General features: G+C 34.6%; 1 long non-coding RNA gene across 1 annotated transcript; it reads left to right on the top strand.

Moving 5' to 3' along the window:
* The first annotated feature begins 550 nt into the window (after nucleotides 1-550).
* Nucleotides 551-1,906, top strand: LOC133823105 (uncharacterized). The gene is made up of 2 exons (XR_009888143.1): nucleotides 551-1,232; nucleotides 1,347-1,906. It is a non-coding gene; the product is annotated as an uncharacterized LOC133823105 (long non-coding RNA).
* Nucleotides 1,907-20,239: the final 18,333 nt, after the last annotated feature.

Raw genomic sequence — 20,239 nt, forward strand, 5'->3', positions numbered from 1 at the left:
GGTTCGAGTGAATGAGCGTACCTCGTTCGTTCGAAGCTTGGGTCGGGGGCATCTATTGGGCCCAAAATATTCGGCCCAAAGACCTTCTCTATTTTAAGTATGCTTAAAACGCACCGTTTTGATTTGTAGAGGCTCTGAAGACAGAAACCGCGGGTCAGAGGCGGTCTGCGCCTCTGACCTCTGTGTATCTATTTGAAACCAATACATCTTGGGGGGAAATTCAGTTATTTTCCCCGCCAACCAGGGAACCAGTTTAACCAACTAACCACCTCACATTTGTGCTCTATAAATATTGAACTCTTATTCAAATGAAAGGGGCGAAAAATCTGACTTAGGCATCGGAGTGTCTTTGTTGCAGGTACCCCAACGGTGCACCAATTGTCAAAGTGATCATTACCATCGGAGAAGGATCGGAAGATTAGCATTCGTCGGCAAATACCTCCAGATACAGAAAGACAAAGTTATTGCTTCAACAAAAGTGAATATTTTCTTGATTTTAAGCTTTGATTCATTTTTAAAAACAATTATGGTGTTAATGGATTTGAGAGCTTTTATTGTGAGAGGATGTGATGTTAATGGAGGTTTACCGTCCACTTTAATGGCGGAGCTCCTCCTCGTGGTGAAGGATGATGGATGGTTTTCAACATTTTTTGTACAACAATGTGGTGGTGATGGTGGTATTGGTGGCTGTCATGGGTATAGCTTACGTGAGAGAGAAAGAGGAACAAGTGGGATATTATGGGGGAGGTATTTTGGAAAAAGTGGGAACCATTATTATATATTTTTTATGTGTATAGCATGAGAGGCTTTTTTTTAATTAGGCCCCCAATGATGTATAATTAGGGAAAAGGAAGACTAGCAACAATGCCCTGAATGGCTCCGTCGTCTTCTCTCTCCCAATCGGAGAAACCGGTCGACTGTCTAGTCGTTGCCATAATCGCCGAAGACTCGATGGAATGGCATCTGGGAATCCCCTTCCTCCTTCTGCCCTACAACTATCATGCTGCTATCATCTTCCTCTTCTCCGATCTTGTTGATCTGACTACTGAATGACCGAAAGAGATAAGAGAAGCACTTCTCTCATGGTTAGAGGGGGAAGGTCATTGGGTTTGGGGAATCATTCGGGGAGGCACATCTTTCTTGATCAAACGACGTGGTCTTCCCTTGCCTCGGTGGTCAAGTTTTTGTTGTTCATTCTTTCATCCCCATTGAAACTGTGCCCTTGGTATCTTGTAAGAAGATTTATAATATGTATATTTCTGATGAAATTATTAGTTTCTTTGCTGACAGAAAGCATTTTTATTTGAATTGGGTTAAGCCTAATTGCAATTGCACTTGTTGTGAAGTAAAAGGGATGTCAATCCAAGGACAATGGCAGCAAAAATGAAACAAAGTGTTATCAATATCCAAAACCAAGTAAGTCATGACTTTTTCTTAGGTATAGGTTTGTTCAATTTTACTTATTCTGCTTGCAAGACTAGCATAGGAGTATGTTATAAAGTCCGAATTTCAGTGTTTGTTAGTATTGTATGGCATATGTATAATAGTGAGAAGAATATATCACATATGTAATAAAATAGAGTGATTTTTATATCCAAAACACTTTTTTGCTTGAAGAAGCATCTACATTGATCACTATCTAGCACCAGCACCATCGAGCAAGCTCGTGATGATACCTCCACCGATTGAAGAAGCATCTACATTTTTCTGGTGATGTGGGGTTTGTTTGAATTAAAGAGGAAAAGATTCACTTTGAAGCCACAAGTCAGGTTCTTTCTTTTTTTATTTATATATTATATATATTAAACTTTTAATATTATGATTATATTGGTATGTTCAAAACTATTCCTTGGAATAATCACATTTATTTTTGGTATATTTAGCTCTCTATATTTCTTTTAGTCAATCATTTATGTGTTCTTTGATTGTGTATTTATCTTAGAAAAGATATATGTGCTGATTCTCACTCTCACTCTCACTCTATCTCTCTCTACGTTCCATGGAATCAAATTAATCCATCATAGAGATATTATATAAATATAAGATATTGGAAGAAACAATGGGATTTCTTCTTTTGTAGATTTGTTTCAATATTTAAAGAAGATGCTCAACACTCTATATCCTTCAGAGTTTCTTTCAACTCATATTTAGAAATTGAAGGTTAGATTTGATGCATTTCTGTTTGTTGTTTGTTGTTAGATTTTATATTTTGTATTTTAGGATTTTATATTTTGTTTCCAAAATTTGTAAATTTTGTTAATTATATAACCTTAAATTAAACATAAACTTAACTCTCTGGGGTTTTCTTTTAAGAAAATTGATAAATGTTCATCAGAGTATGGAAAAGTGTTAGTTTCTTTTCGTTATATAGTTTTTTACAATTAATTTTATTTCAAAAAAGATGTTATAATAAAAAACCAAAAGATATGCATAAGTAATTTCCTCACTCCTGGTGGTTACTTTAATGCTAATTTGACACATTTTTGTCCAAAAAATAATTGCTAATATGACACATAGCCAGTACTAGTAGTTATTTTTCCTTATTAAAAGGTTATAAATTCTTATCACTTTTAATTTGTCCGGAAAAAAAAAATCTTATCACTTTTATACGTGTAATGTTTTTCTCTAATCAATGAATCACAGCTGCCTTAGTTGCATATGAATCTGATGATTGAGACATGATTTCAGAATATTAGTATTAATATTATTGCTGTACATGGTTATATTATTTTTCGGTTTACTAAAAAAAATATATATATTAAAATAATAATTGGTTATAATATTATCATATTTGTATAGGCAAATTCTTTAGTCTTACTCGAACAGGTGAGACCCAAATAATTTACCAAGTGTCAAGCTTTGAATAATTTTAGTGTTTTTCTTTTTTAAATTTTATACTTGATTAACCGGTTATGTAAACCAGATCTAAGAAGTTGTGCTGGTATGACTTTGAAAAGTAAAGACAATAAAGTAAGTTGCAGTCTAAAAAGTGTACAGTCGAGGGCAATAATGTCAAATATGTATTGTGTTTGAACTTATTTACGATATTGGGTAAGTAATTTTTTGATGCGGCTAAGTAATTTTTAATGAAATGGTCAGTAATAACATTGCATCGGAAAGTAAAATACCTTGAAGTAATTTTATTTGTTTTTTTGCGTATAAGTAACATTTTTACGCTAGTAAGTAATATTTAATTAAGTGGTGAATAATAATATTATAGCTGAAAGTAAAAAAGCCTGCAGTAATTATGGTTTTATTATTATAATAATAAAAAATAAAAAAAACCAACAATGACTAAAATTCAATGAGCACACCTCATAAGCCTTAGTTGTCTCATGATCATCATAGAGAGTTTTATTGGCTGATTTACTCATGTTGACAACATTGTACTAGTAATACATTTTCGACCAAATGAGAATCAGATAAATGGTACTCATGTTAACAATATAAGAAATTTACTTGGTTCAAACAAGTATGACCTAAATCGAGTGGATGAGACCAACACTGTTTAGTAAGCACAAATCGAGATCAGTACAAAGTTATATAATCTGAATAAGAACTTTGTTTTCATTTTTCAAACTCTCATCAACATAATACAAGAACCCAGTACAACCTTTGTCAATGTTGAATACAAGATGATATCTAAGTTACATATTCTCTCTATAAAGCCATTAATATAATCTATTGACCAACTTGAGTTTAAAGATCGTTTTCAACCACTAAAACTGCCAAATACTCAAACTGCAGTTATTACTGCTTTTTGTTGTGACAGTTGAACTGTGATTAAGTCCAATTTGAAAAACTTTGGGAGCAAATAGTAAGTTAAGAGATTTTAACCTTACATGATATTATGATGAGAATTTTAGTCCAATAAGTTGATGTAGAGGAATGCAGACTGCATCTAATTTGCATAATTTGTACATCAAAACAGTTCATTAGTGCACACTTTGGGAAGAGCCAAAAGACAATTTCACAATGTACATAATTTCAAGTCAAGTTAGTTAAATAATATAGAACGAGTAATGATAAAAATGAAAGGAAAAAAATGATTAATAAAAAATGAAACTTAACATGACAAAGAGTATGTGATTATATATTTATGAAATTGCTAATTATTACTAGGGAAACACATCTATACATTGTATAGACACAATAAAAAATATGAGATTATGAGTTAGAGAAGTACAAACCTCATCAACATTTACTCTCTTGGGATGCGCTCATGATCAAATCTTAATTCTACCGTCTATATTGTTGTACACAAATAATAATATAAAAAGAACTTATCATTTTTCTATTTGAAATTGATTAATCAACTAAGAGGCAAAGCTGCAGATAATTGATATGTCATAAAACAAACAAATAATGCACTATGAGTTTCACCAATGTATTTTTTTTCTATTAAAGCAGCGAACCGAAATCAATCTGCAAACTTTTATCATCAATCTAAGATATATGCAATCAAATCTCTTGGATTTTTGTTTATTTCGTAACAACAAAATATGATTACTTGCACATACTCTCTCGAAGTCACAACCACAAAAAGCTATAAACATTGAAAAAAATGGCCTGAAATTAGTTACAACAAAACTCCCCATGATCTATACTTACAATGCAAAAGAAATAAATAAATAAATAGAAGAAGGCCTAAAAAAGTGATTGAAGCATCTTAAGCCTACCATATCACTTATAAAGATTACAAAGCACATAAATAATAGGAATATTAAATAAATGAACATTTCATTTAGCTAATATTTTAAAGAGAGAGGTTTAACCTTTTCTGGCACCATTGCTTCATCACCTCTATTCTCAGCATTCATGTGATTCCTCTTATGTTTCATCTTTATTGTATCAAATCTTTAAATTGGATTAACACCAAGAACCTGAAAAAAGAAAAAATAATAATAGAAAGAGAACCTAATTATGTGTGTGTTCATACATATATATACACATAAAACTATTTGTCAATCAATATAAACAATTCATATATTATCACATGAAGATGATATGCAACAAAATAATATTAGCATGAAGCAATACCCAAAATTTAAAAACCAACCTCATGAAAATAGCAACATAATAGCACTAAGCTGGTGTTACTTTTATTAAGCTTAAATTTCCTATAGATTTGCTTCCATAAAAATGACATAAGTTTGGTTGAGTAAATTTAACAAACTGATGGAGTGTTGAACCTGAAAGTCTTACAACAATAAACATAGCCCATGAAAATAATCAAATTCTTTAAACCTCTCCAAGTTCTTAGGTACTTCACCAAGGCTAAGAGGACCGAAACCAAAGTCATTGAATATCTATAACCAACAAAAATTTAGTTAGAGTACTAGGGTTTATTTAAACACATATAAAGCAAAATTAAAACACTAATTTTTTTTGACAAAGATTTATTAAAACTAGAACTAGACAAACGCACGCACGTACCTCACAAATCTGGCGGAGACAACCATGGACGATAGCGACTCACACTCTTAAGAGGAACACAACGAAAAAATGGGCTGAGAATTAGAGTTCAACAAATTTAAGCTAATTGCATAAGTTGGATATAACTAAATAACTAAATTTGAGACAATAAATACCTTACTAAAGCCTTCACTGAAGCAGACAAAAGAAAAAAAAAAATTATAAGCTTTCTCCATAATTCTGAAACATATTTTTTTTCGTTCTAAAAACTTCACCAACAACAATCTTTCAATCATAATACCTAAACAAATAGTCTTCAAATTTTCACTCGTCAATACCCAATACAAAAACAAGAGAGTGCCATCTAAAATTCAGCAATGAAAACTACTTTTAGATATATTATCTTCTCCATTTGTGGATTTATTACACATTCATGGTGTATATGAAAAGGAGAATCACTATTGCTTGCCCAAAACAATTTCACAACTTACTAGTATGCCAAAGAGCTCCAATCACTCTCCGATTTAGAAGAAATGATTGAAAAATATACTGAGAACCAACGAAGATGAGTGGGACCCACCACGCTCGAACCTCCAAACTTTGCGTACCTAACCTGTATCACCAATCAGCGACGACAATCGACCTATTCTTCAAGAAATTTAACAAAAACGATCACACACCCCTGCTAATCCTTTGATTATTTTTTTTTTGAGCAAGATTTCAGGACATTGTTTTTTAGAGGTTTTTTTTTTACAGAAATAATACCAAAAAAAAATTATATGCAAAACGGTAGCCGGTTGCTAAAGGATATGAAGGGATATATATGTGTATTTTAACACTACCTAAACCAAACACCACAATCTCACCGTCCACCATGGATCCAATGGCTGAAAAATAAATAAATGACTAAGTCCTTCAAATACAAGTGATGTACTAAAGAATTGCTCGTTTGTATAAATTACTTCTAAATTTAGTTTTATTGTGTTTCAAGTTTATGACTTTAAGACTTTTTTTTTTATATATTTACATTGTTCCAAGATTATTGGCTATATTGTGGGCATAGACATAGCCTAGTGGTACTGTACTTCTCCTCACAAAGAAGAGGTCTCAAGTTTAAATCCATCTCCCAATATCAAAAAGTATATATATTAGCTATATTGTTATTTGTTATATTGATTAGGGATATTGACGACGATAATACCTAAATTTTTTCAAATATTACACTTTAATACCCAAATCTTTTTTTTTTCTGTAATAATACATAAATTTATAATTTTGGTGCAACCGTTAGTACTCACCATTAACTGTCCGTTAAGTATCCACATGGAACATTTTTATTAGTCTAATTGGCGGCGATAATACTCAAATCTTTTCAAAAGTTACACTTCAATACCCAATTCTTTTGGCAGTAATACATAAATATACAATTTTTGTGCAACTATTAGTACTCACCGTTAAGTGCCTGTTAAGTATCCACGTGGCTGTTGGGGTTTTATGCCCTAATTAAAACCCAAATTCTTTGTAATCTCATTTTATTATTAATAAAAGAATAGAAATCATTTTTTGACTTGGTCAATCACTTTGCTCACATGTTTTATTTTCATGATTATTTGTTTAATATAAACTTCTATTAAATCCAGAGCATATAGCTAATCTTATTTATAGTGACGTAATCACAGTGGAATATAAATATGATTATATGTTCAAAAATAAGTTAGTCCTAAGATTAGTCAGTGCACCGGATTTACACTGACTTGCCAATCTACGATATGATCTACTTACACATTACAGTGTTATGTTCTTTCCAGAACATTAGCAAAGTAGATAAGATCGAATGTATTTGTTACATCGGACAGGACCGATATTGACAGTTGATAAGATAAGTAAACATACCGTTATTATCTATTCTAGTCATATCATATAGTTGACCATAGGTCAATTCAATCTCAATTCTGAGTGGTTAGTATTCTAACTGATTGTATTATTTGAGTTCTTTGACTTGTTCGTTACCATCTTACCCTACGGACTAGCCCATACTTACATCTTGGGAACTCGGTAGTATAATTGAGTGGGAGTGTTAATCATAGATATGAACATCTATAGCTTCTGATGAAGAAGTGAAACGATGGTTTCCTTTTAGTTTGGTTCAAGGTGTTAAATGATAGAGATCTCATTTCAGTAATTAAATTAGTTTACTGAAATATCATTTACAAGGAACTAAGTGTTTTAAGGATAAAATACAATGAGAGGTAAAACGGTATTTTTGTCCTATCTCATTGTAGACCGTCTATAGAGGATTGAGTGACAATTATGGTTGTAACAATGGATAATTAATAGCGTATCTATATTTGTTATAGAGCATTCTACGAATTCAAGAGTGCAATTCCAAGTCTATAGTGGAGTCACGAGGAATTAATAAGTTAGTAAATTTATTTGTTAGATTTATGATAACTTATTGGAGCTTGATTTCATAGGCCCATGGTCCCCATTGTACCTTGGATAAAATCATCTAGATAGTCTCAATTAATTGATTTAATTATCAATTAGAATTATCAAAGTTGACCAGGTCAATTTTGGATAGTTTCACAGAGTTGTGTAATTTTGAGAAGAAAAGAGAAATTATGGCAGATTTATTAATTAAGATAAATTGGTATCTAAATTAATAAATAAATTTAAATCAAGGTTCAAATTATAAATAATTAATTTGATAAAGGATTTAAATAATTATTTAATTAATTAAATCAATAGAAAATAATACAGGCCTTGATTTTAAGTCCAAGGAGCTTATAATCAAATGGGAAATTTCACGGGCCTATAGCCCATGATAATTTTGACCTAGGGCTTCAAAATGGCTGTTATTTTATTGATTTTTTAATTAAATTAAATGACCTAATTGAGTCTATAAAAGGAGCGCTTAGAGAGAAGATTTCAGAGACGGCAGATAAGTCACAAGTCAGATTTTCTGATAGTTTTATATTCTCTCTAAACACAAGTCTTTTTCTAAGCCACTTTGTTATTTTCTCTTCTTCTTTCTATATCTATCTCATGTGTTGAGAATTGCCCACACTAGTCTAGGTGGTTCTAAGGATACATTGGAAGATCGTGAAGAAAATAGAAGATCGGTTCAGTTTCTTGATAATACTCTGCGACAGAAAGGATACAAGAGTTAGAGAAACTGAAGGAATGACTCTTAATTCCGCTGCGTATACTGTAAGTATTATATTATTTGTTTCTCTTTGAATTCAATTTTAGAAACATGTTTTAGCCTATTTCGTATTAATTTGTTTAATATTAGATATACATGAAAATAAATAAAGATCATGTATAAGCTTTATCCAACAGTGGCACATATGGATTTTTGGATGATTTTAGACTAAATTCTTTAAATATTATAAAAATCATTTTAAATTTTAAAAAACCTAAAATATTATTAAAAACTAATTAATGATATGAATTTTGGAATGATTTTGAATTTTAATTTTAATTTTGGGTTGTTTTAAATTTGCAAATTTTAGTTTTATTAATTAGTTTCTAATAATCTTTTAGATTTTAAAATTTAAAATAATTTTTATAGTATTTAAAGAATTTAGGGATATTGACAGCGATAATACTCAAATCATTTATAAATTTACACTTTAATACATAAATTTACGAGTATAAAAATGTGTCACATGGATACTTAACAGACAGTTAACGGTGAGTACTAACGGTTGCACCAAAATTATAGATTTATGTATTATTACAGCAAAAAAAAAAATTGGGTATTAAAATGGAACTTTTGAAAAAAATTAGATATTAATGCCGCCAATATCCCTATTGATTATTACTGTGACAGTCAGTATCCCGTGATCCGTAGGGGGAAAGACTGGGTAAAGCTGTGCAATCCCACATCACCTGGGGAAGGTCAAGTGTGATGATTCTAAGACTGTGTAGGTATGAGACTACACAGTTGAAGATGGCTTAAATAGATTGATGGGTACTACCTATGTCAACAAGATGCATCTTTTTTTCGGTAGCCCATCACTTGAGAACTCCAAAGTTAAGTGTGCTTGACCTGGAGTAATCTCAAGATGGGTGACCTCCTGGGAAGTTTTCACAGGAAACGTGTGAGTGAGGACAAAGCACGCTGGAAAGACTCGTGTTGGTTTGTAGGACCAGTCGTCATTCCAGGAAGCAACCATAGTGACGTGGGCGCGTTACAAATGGTATCAGAGCCTTGACCCAGCCGGAAGTGTGGCCGACGGGGACGTCGGGCTCCTAAGGGGGGGGGGGGGTGATTGTGACAGTCAATATCCCGTGATCCGTAGGGGGAAAGACCAGGTAAAGCTGTGCAATCCCACATCACTTGGGGAAGGTCAAGTGTGATGATTCTAAGACTGTGTAGGTATGGGACTACACGGTTGAAGAGAGCTTAAATAGATTGATGTGTACTACCTATGTCAACAAGATGCATCTTCTTTTTGGTAGCTCATCACTTGAGAACTCCAAAGTTAAGTGTGCTTGAACTGAAGTAATCTCAAGATGGGTGACCTCTTGGGAAGTTTTCCCAGGAAGCGTGCGAGTGAGGACAAAGCACGCTGGAAAGACTCGTGTTGGTCTGTAGGGCCAGTCGTCATTCCAGGAAGCAGCTATAGTGACGTGAGGCGTTACAATTACATCATTCTCAGGGTAGGGAGTAATAGAAGAGGGGTTAAAATCTTTATTTCTTATTTTTTTTAAAAAAAAATTATTTCTCTCTACTCAATTATAATTTTATTTTAAACAAAATTTTTAATAGTTATATTTTATAAATATCTTCCTATTTTTTTAAGTTTAAAATATCTCTCCTAGTCTTTTCACTCATTATTTTTGGTAAGTTTGTGTACTCATCTATTTTTATTTTTATTTTGTAGCAATGGCTCGTAAGGCATGGTTAGGAGGGTGTGCTCTTCAAAGCTGGATTTCGAAAGAAAGCTATATACAAGAGGAAGATGCATATTAATGTGGGAGAATGTTTGAGGTTGCTACATGTTGAATGCGTCGCTTTAATGTTGGCACTGGATTGGAGTCTTTCTGTGGACTTTGTTGGATCATATTGGTTAGCAGTTGTGATTGCATTCTTTAAGAGATTTTTATTTTTTAATAAATTAGGGTCTTTGTTAGAAAATATTACGAGTTTGTTGTCCAATTTTCAAGGAGTGTCCCTGATCCATGTATGTCGTATGGCTAATAAGGCTGCTCATAGATTGCAGTACACGCCTTTAGAATGGACGATGAACTTGTATAGCTAGAAGATTTCCAAGCATAATTAGAAAAATTCAAATTGAAGTATATTTATTTGTTGGTGTAAAAGTCGAGGAGTAAAGAGGAATAAGAGCAAAAGGGTTCCATATAAGAGCACTCACAATGGATGAGTTAAACTAATTAATTTTCTCAAATATAAAGAAGAATGGTAAAAATAAACTTCTAATGGGTGAGCTAAATTTAAGCTATTTTACATATTTTTTATATTAATGAATAATATTACTTTATATTTAAAAATAACTATTTATTGAGTTAAAATTATTTTATTATTTTTTTGTATTTTTCTCAATCTATATTAGTTATATTTTATTTTGTTTTGTTTCTTTCTTTTTCTTAATATTTTAATGAATAAAAAATAATATTTAAATAATGGACAAAAAATATAAAGAAAAAATAAAAAAGAATGTAATATAAATATTTGATGTAAAATAAAAAAAAAAGTTTTAGTGATGTATTTGAAAAAAAATAATAGAGCATAAGAGTGCTCAAAACAAAAATAGACATTTTTTGTAGGGCATAATAAAAACAGAGTTGGCCAAAGGTTAAGTTACTTTTAAATTAAATAAAAATATTAAAGAAAAATCCAAAAATAGAAAGTCGTCGACATCCACCCAACTTGCAAATGCTGACATGTTGTCCTTGTGGTTGCGGAGAATGTAAAGACGAAATAAAGTGATCTGAAATAGACAGTAGTAATAGTATTAACTTTTTCTTGTGGAAACCAAAGAGTCAGTAAGAAATACTAATGAAAGCACCAAAACAAATCCAGATATTTCATACACATGTCTGTTCTATTTATAAGCTTTGTTGCGTTTGGTTTAATGACAACGTCAAATATATTCAAATATCCTCAAATTAATATCGTATTTTAAAAAAACAAAATTCCCCCAACCAAAATATCACTTGTATTTATAAAATTAAAATATATACATTTTGTAATATTTTAATTTTTGATGATATAGTTAGAATAAAAATATTAATTTTTTTTAACCAAAATAAGCTGTATGTTAACTTTAATAAAATATTCTAAACAAGATATAATAATTAAAAATAGATATTTATTAAATATGTTAATATAAATTTAAATTTAAATGTTATAAACTATTATTATTATAATAATATAATACTATACTAAATATTTAATAATAATATTAATATATATTTAAATGTTATAAAATATTATTAGGATAATAATATATAATCCTATTGTTTTTACTCATTATACTAATTTGAATTCAAATATTATAAAATATTATTATTATAATAATAATATATAATACATAATCTTAATTTTTATTAAAAAAATTATCATATTATATATATATTTTAAATTATAAACAATGTTTTTGTTTAATTTTTCTTTAATATGTTTATGTAATTTTTTTAAATATAATATTGTTTATTTATTTAAACTTTATAAATAGAACTAAGCAAGCGTGCATTGCACTTTGCTTGTATCTAGTAATATACATACACGTCTTCCTATCATATTTTAAAATATTAGATACAAACAACGTGCAATACACGTTTGCTTAGTTTTATTTATAAAATTTATTAATTATTTTTATTAAATTTGTATCATTGTCAAATAAATAAATAATGTTATATATAAAAGAATGATATAAACATACTAAATAAAAAAATTAAACCAAAATATTGTTTATAATTTTTAAAATATATATATAATATAATAATTTTTTTAATGATAATTTTTTTAATAAAAAATAAAATTATATATTATATATTATTATAATGATATTTTATAAAATATAAAATTATAAGTATTAAATATATAGTCTCGTATTAAATATTATTATCAAAATAATATTTGAATTCATATTAATATAATTAGTAAAAATATAGGATTATATACTATTATCAAAATAATATTTTATAACATTTAAATTTATATTAATATAATTATTAAATATCTTGTTTTGTATTATATGTTATTATTATTATAATAATAATATTTTATAACATTTGAATTTAAATTTATATTAGTATAATTATTATATATGTAGTCTTATATTAAATATTAATATAATAATTATATTTTATAACAGTTAAATTTATATTAGTATAATTAATAAATATCTATTTATAGTTAGTTTTAAAAGTATATTCCGTTAAATATTTAGAATATTTCGTTAAAGTTAACAAAATAAATCGTTAAAACCAAGAATTTTCGTTATCTACACACTTTTTATATAGAAGAGATATAAAAATTGTATAGACAACGAAAATTCTTAGTTTTAACGGTTTGTTTCGTTATCTTTAATAGAATATTCTAAATATTTGAAGGAATATACATTTAAAACTAATTACAAAATAGATATTTATAAATTGTATTAATATAAATTCAAACTCAATGTCATTATAATAATATATAATACAAGACTAGATATTTAATAATTATATTTTTTGAGTGTCTTTTTCGCTATCAACCTAATCTGAGAGAAAAAAGAAAATAATATAAAAGAACAAAAAGGTTTTACGTGGTTCAGCCTATAAAAGAACCCTAGTCCACGAGTCTCTAGTATTTAGTGAGCTTGAAGTTCGTTTGAGCAAGCTTCAATGGTGGTTCTCAAACAACGTATATATTGCACTAAGTTATAGAGTTTCTCTCTCTAAAAATCTGAACCTCCTACAAGAAGATACATCAGCCCTATTTTATAGAAGTTTGGATCATTAATATTAATCATCTATCATTAATACAAATTCCCACATTCTGGGGTGTTAATGTTAAATTAATACAAAAAAAGTTGTACTAAATAGAGACTACGACCCAAGCGAATTGCACAGGGCCCATTGCAGAAAGTTGCGTACCAACTTTATGGGGAACATATTGTTAGAGAATATATGTTATTGCCTCAATGGAAAAGGTAAGATAATACAACTCTATGCAAAATATTACAAATAAATAAAGATTGATTAAAAAGAGTGTTACAACTCTATAACTGAAAATACAAACAAACAAAGAAAGGAAGAGGAAGAAGGAGAAGAAGAGAATGGTGAAAGATACAACTCTAAACAAAAGATTACAAGTAAAGGAAAGGTGTTTGAAACAAAAGAAAAAAAAGATTACAACTCTAAACAAAAGTTACAAGTAAATAGAAAATGAAAATAAGAAGAAAAGCAATAGAGAAAAAATGTAAGAACAAAACACTAGTAAACTCTCACTTACACAACCTAAGTGAAGAGGGTTGGGGATCATCAACTTGAACAAGGTTTAAAACCTTTGTCCCAAAAGCTTATTTCCCTCTAACTCAAGCACTAAGGGATCTCTCACAGATTTTTGGAAATGCTTTCTGGAATAATCAAGCCTCAAGGTATATTTTCCAGCCAAGTGCTTTGTGGATGGAAAATGGTGTATCTTACAAGTGAGCATTAGGCTCCTATTTATAGAGTTTGAGATACCCCTTTGAATTTCAAATTCCACCAACCCCCATGGTTGTTACCAATGTTTAATTGGATGTTTATGGAATTAAAATGGAGATTTGGGAGTTATTTGGGATGTTAGAACCGTTCAATTTGGAAAAAACTGAAAAACCAAATAGGATGTCAGCCTCACTGGCCGCGGCCACTGGCTTCTGTCCCCCAGGCCGCGGCCACAGGCCATTTTCAACACAAAAAAGTCATTTTTCCAAAACGTTCCAAATCCTTTCCCACATGATTTTGTAACCTCCAAACACCTATTGGGAGTTAAAAACATGTCTCCAACAACCATATTTCATCAAGGCTTTGTGAAATCCAATCTCAAATGTGTAACATATAATATACACATTATTGGATAATATTTGGGAGTTGCAAATTTGTAACTGATTTTGTAACTCCAAAATATGTCACATTTGGGCACACACATGTGTCTAATTTTTATGACTCTCAATAATATGTTACAAGGTGTGACAAATCACATTTGTGTGACAAATCACATTTTTTCACATTATTTAATCTAACATTATATTATATGAAATAATATAACACATATCTCTGACTATCAGGGTGCCACACGTTTGCCCATGTCAGGCGTCGTTGTGGGAAATGTTGATTGTCGAGGGTACGAACTCGACACCACTAATCGAGGCTCACCAAAAGTTGTTAGATGATCTTTTAGTGGCACATACCTGCGGTGAATGACACCTGGAATCTACTCCAGGTTTGAGGACCAGAATCCTAGACCTGAGAGATGGGCAAGGGAAGAGAGCCTCTCGGGACGTGGCCTCACTTGGAGACATCCTTGCCTCGAGAACAGGCCTCGGGGCATGGCCTCACTTGGGGACATCCATGACTTGGAGATTGGATTGGGACGTTGTAACGCCCTGGATAGCCAAGACCGCTACACTGTGTACTTATAAAGGTGCAAGACTTGCTAATCAAGTCGTTATTTTAAAAATGTGTCATTAAACATGTAAGAGCTAGGGTTAAAAATGTTTTGGTCTCAAAAGACTCATTTTATATAATTAAACTGTTACGTACACAGGATCCCATAATAAAATAGAGTTAAAATTAAGTTTACAGACTCCCAGAGGTACATGAGTAATCATTAGCCATATTAAGGTAAAATAGACAGTCTTTGGGCCTCGCATCCCGGCCTGAACCTCAACCGTGGTGGCTGAGCAACTGGCTATGTACATTACACTCACTGAGCTCTCCAATCAGGGCTGGTCCAACTTGCCCTTGCCTTTACCTGCACCACGTAGCAACCGTGAGCCAAGGCCCAGCAAGAAAACATCATATATAACATAATCAATGATATCAAACAGTTAAACCATCAAGCATGATTTCTCATCAATTAATTAAGCACATATGCTCAGATTCAAGATGCACTCAATTACTTCTATCACAAAATATTTAGGGCCGACGACTTAGGCCGCACCCTCTGTTTAACCCACTGACTCCGGCCCGCTTAAACCGAGCTCAGTGCATAATAAGCTGTCCTCGGCTGCCAGTGGCCGAGCCGCGCCCTGTGCGCTAGTGTAACCCTTGGCACCCTTAGGCTGTTGGTTCACTAAATAGCTTGCATGGCATAATACCATCATTTCAAGCAATTACAATAGGGAACCCTTAGTCCCGTCACATATATTCAACCAGGTGCATTTTTCTTACCTTTAGTCTGTACGGTTACTGATTATGAGCAACGCCCCTCAAGCATTTGGGTTGTTACAGACATGCTCGGGATGTGGCCTCATATGGAGACATCCTTGCCTCAGAAATAGGATAAGACACCCTACTGTTTGCACTGAGGCTTAACTCATGACGGGCCTCCGAGTATCTTATGTTATGGCATTAATTTACTGAGGGGAAATACACTAACTATTTAATTTGTTCTTGCAGCTCACATGGGGTTAGTCGACATTGCTCGGTTTGCCCTGAGGCTCGGAGCACCCCTAAACTCTTTGGCGGGAGAGGAGTCGTCACACCCTCGGGAGCATCCAGAACCCCCTCCTCTAGCCAAGAGGCAGAGTGTCCTTACTCCCCCTACAACCATTCTTGAAGTCGATCCACCCCCAGTACTAGAGATTCCGTCCTCATCCGGGCCAGAAGGGGCGGTCCAAGAGTCGGCCCAAGGGTCGTTCCAAGACTCGAAGCAAGAGGCGACGTCACCTCAGATCCGTCTTTTGGTGTATCCCGAGAAATATGAGGGGTCCCTATTGGAGCAATACGAGAAGATGCTTCAACATTTTGAGGCAATGTTGGAGGAAGGTAACAAGGCACTGCACGATACAGCCGAGGCCCTTCGCCAACTTAAGTCACCCCGAGAGAGGCCAGCCATTCCTCCAATAGGTCAAGCCGAGTTGGAGACTCTGTTCAATGGCAAGCTAGGGGAGATCATTGCTCTTCTCTCCACCGAGCTCCTTCAGGGGGTTAGCTCCACTATGTGTGAGTTGATCGCCTGAAGCTTCTCCCAACTAGGCGATAGCAACGAGACTTCTCTCGTGGCCTCATGTCGGTATGCTTCTATCTGGGTAAGTTATTCATTCTCACGTTTGAATTCAATTCAGCGAGGCTTTATTAGGCTAACCTTTTCCCTCTTTTATTTTTTCTTTTTGCAGTCTGCCTTGGCCTGCCAATGCCAGGGAGACATCATGATGGAGCAGTCATATGAACTTCAGAGGTCCTGGGAAAAAATAACCTCCCTTAAGGAGAAAATCCAAGGCCCTCGGGAAGAGCTTGCCCGAGCCCAGGCTGCCCTCGAAGCCGAGCAAAAACGCTCTCAAGAGCTTGAGGAAGCTATCCAGAAGGCCACCGAGGACATGCAGCCAGCCAAGGAGGAGACAAAAATGGCCACTGAGAGTATGGAAGGAGCCCAAGAGGAGGCTAAGAAGGCCATAACTGAGGTAGCCCAAGTGGTCCTTGACAACTCCCAACTTCAGAAGTAGACTAAGGTGGCCATCGACCGAGCTGAGCTAGGGGAGAGAAAATCCCTCCAAGCCATGGAGATGAACAGGTCCTCCTGGTGTCGGGTGGAGAAGCTGGAGAAAGAAGTCGAGACAATTTTCGAGGATGCCTTCTATGTGGCCTGGTATCACAACCAAGGCATGAGCTTGGATTTCACCGGAGAGCCTGAGAAGTATAGACTCATCTTCGAAGAGAGTCTCCGAGCGACCCAGGTTGCAGAAGTGGCTTCAGCTACCGAGGTGATCCAAGTGGCTCAAATGGCCGAGGCGACCCCATCTACCGAGGCCATCCAGCCAACTGAGGCGACTCCAGCTACTGAAACAGCCCAGGCAGAGGGTGTCCCAAGTACAGATTCGATCATTGAATTGGTTAAGAAGGTCCCCGAGGACTGTTCATAATTTTTATACTTAGGCCTGCATGCCATAACTTATTGGGGTGTAGACAAACAATGCTCGAGCCCCCACACATAGTTGTAATTACTTTCCCGTTTAAGAATTATGCAGCTTGCCTTGCTTTTAAAATTTGTTTTTGTTCTATGAATTCGACGTAACATGACTGCCACAAGAACAAGAACTCAAACCATTTTAAGGATTTGGTTCTATAAATTCAACGTAACATGACTGCCACGAGAACAAGAACTCAAATCACTTTGGCTCTATAAATACAACATAACATGACTGCCACGAGAACAAGAACTCAAATTATTTTAAAAGTGATTCTAGCATTTAGTGTCTCTTGTAGGCTCATAGTCCTATAAGTACCTTTAACGCGAAATTTACTATTGATCCTAACTTGGTTCTGTGTCCTCGCAATCCAAAGATTCGGGCTTTTAGGGGGCCTTGCATGTGAAACTGCCTGCCCCCCGAGTACACCCTACTCGGGAGGTCAGGCACGGGTTTCAACACTGCTCTCCGAGTGCATATCTCATCACTTCTAGATCGTCTCACACCTCCTCGAATGGCTCGGGTATCCATCCATACCTCGCAGATTAGGATTTGGTTATTACTCCTTGGGTGCGTGCTGTCCTCAAGAGGTAACCTGAATCTCTAAGTTCGCGCTTTTGGACTTTTGTGCTGGGTTTTCTCCAGGTTTACTGTGTGATCAGGTGACATTAGGAGTGCTTCGTTTGTTGACTAGCCAAGTTCCATGTGTCATGGATCTCTCAGGCTTGGGTCCAGGCTCCTTGGGCACAATGTCCACGAGAGTTGCCCCAAGTCTCACCGTGACCAAGTACGAGGTACTGGGCCTTCCGTTCGCATCTCGAGATAAAGAGACTTGGTCAGAACTCCTCGGGCTCGGTGTCCACGGTAGGTGACCAAAGTCCATTCTTTCGCTACTAGGATTTTCTAATTTCTAGGTGTTAAGCCTATTATGCTTAGTCTCCTAGGTTAGATTTGATTAGTTTCCTAGGATTTTCTATTCTCAGGATGGTGACGCTAGGCTTAATCCTCTTGAAAAACCTAGTTTCCTAGGTCGTTCCTTGTGAGGCATAATGCTGCCTTAACTCCATGCCCCCAAGTGATCGGAGACTAGTCTACGATCACTTGTCTAGGCGAGCGAGTGTTTTCACATAGCATTAATAGAATAAAGGACACCAATAAATATAAGCAAACAATAAATTTCTTACCGTGTTTTTCATACACGGTTTCCATTAAATATGCCCAAAGGCTACAAGAGGTATTACAGAAATAAAGAATGTTTGCTGCTCATATTACTGGTAATACCAGGGAAGATGCTTAACATTCCAGGCATGAGGAATCAGCTCCCCACTTATTTGGGCTAACTTGTATGTTCCCGGACACATAACGCTCTCGACTTGGTATGGGCCTTCCCAGTTAGGTCCCAGCACTCCTGCATCGGGGTCTCGGGTGGCTAAGAAGACTCTTCGCAACACAAGATCTCTGACCCCAAACTTTCTATCTTTCACTTTGGAGTTAAAATACCTGGCTACCTTCTATTTGTAGGATGCTACTCGAAGTTGAGAAGCTTCGCACAATTCCTCCATGAGGTCCAGGGATTCTCGAAGTAAAGCATGGTTCGTGGTCAGGTCATACGTGTCCCATCGGTGTGTGGAGATTGTTGTTTTAACTGGGAGCATAGCCTCATACCCGTAGGCCATCGAGAAATGAGAATGGCCAGTGGAAGTCCTTGCAGTGGTGCGGTAGCTCCACAATTCCCTAGGCAGCTCCTCGGGCTAAGCTCATTTTGCTTGCTCTAGCCTTTTCTTCAAAATGGACTTGAGTGTCTTGTTAACTGCTTCCACTTGGCCATTGGCTTGTGGATGGGACACAGAGGAAAAGGTCTTGATGACTCTATGCCGTTGACAGAAGTCCGTGAATACTTCACTGTCATACTGCAATCCGTTGCCGGAGACTGTCTTGCTCGGGAGCTCGTAAAGGCAAATGATGTTCTTAATAACAAAGTCCAAGGCCTTTTTAGAGGTAATCGTAGCGAGTGGCTCGGCCTTGACCCACTTCGTGAAGTAGTCGATGACCACTATGGCATATTTCACACCTCCCTTCCCTGTAGGCAAGGGCCTGATAAGGTCGATGCCCCAGACAGTAAAAGGCCATGGGTTGGTCATCTGTGTAAGCTCATTTGTAGGTGCTCGAGGAATGTTGGCGAAGCGCTGACAATTGTCGCATTTCTTGACATAATCCATCGCATCTCCATTCATGGTGGGCCAAAATTATCCTTGCCTTAAGATTTTTTTGGAAAGGCTCTGCACCCCAGCGTGGTCTCCGCAAAAACCCTCGTGTACTTCTCGGAGAATCAAACTCGCTTCTTGCTTGGACACACACTGAAGCAAAGTCATAGAGTAACCTCGTTGATAAAGCCTATTATCCATGATTATGTACCTCGGTACTTGATAAAGCGGCTTCCGAGTTGCCTTCTTATTCTGGGGCAGCTCTCCGGAGATGAGATATTTAACTATTGGCTCCATCCATCCATCTTGGGGTTGTATAGACTCCACCTAGTCTGGAGCTGAGATACTCAGAGACTCTAAGTAATCAATGGGGACCACATTCATCAACTCAGCATCTTTGGTTATGGCCAACTTCGCCAGGGCGTCAGCATTGGAATTCTGCTCTTGCGGCATATGCTGAATAATGAATCTTCGGAAGTTATGCAGCATTTC

Source organism: Humulus lupulus, chromosome 3 (genome assembly GCF_963169125.1).
Source record: "Humulus lupulus chromosome 3, drHumLupu1.1, whole genome shotgun sequence".
Taxonomy (NCBI): Eukaryota; Viridiplantae; Streptophyta; class Magnoliopsida; order Rosales; family Cannabaceae; genus Humulus; species Humulus lupulus.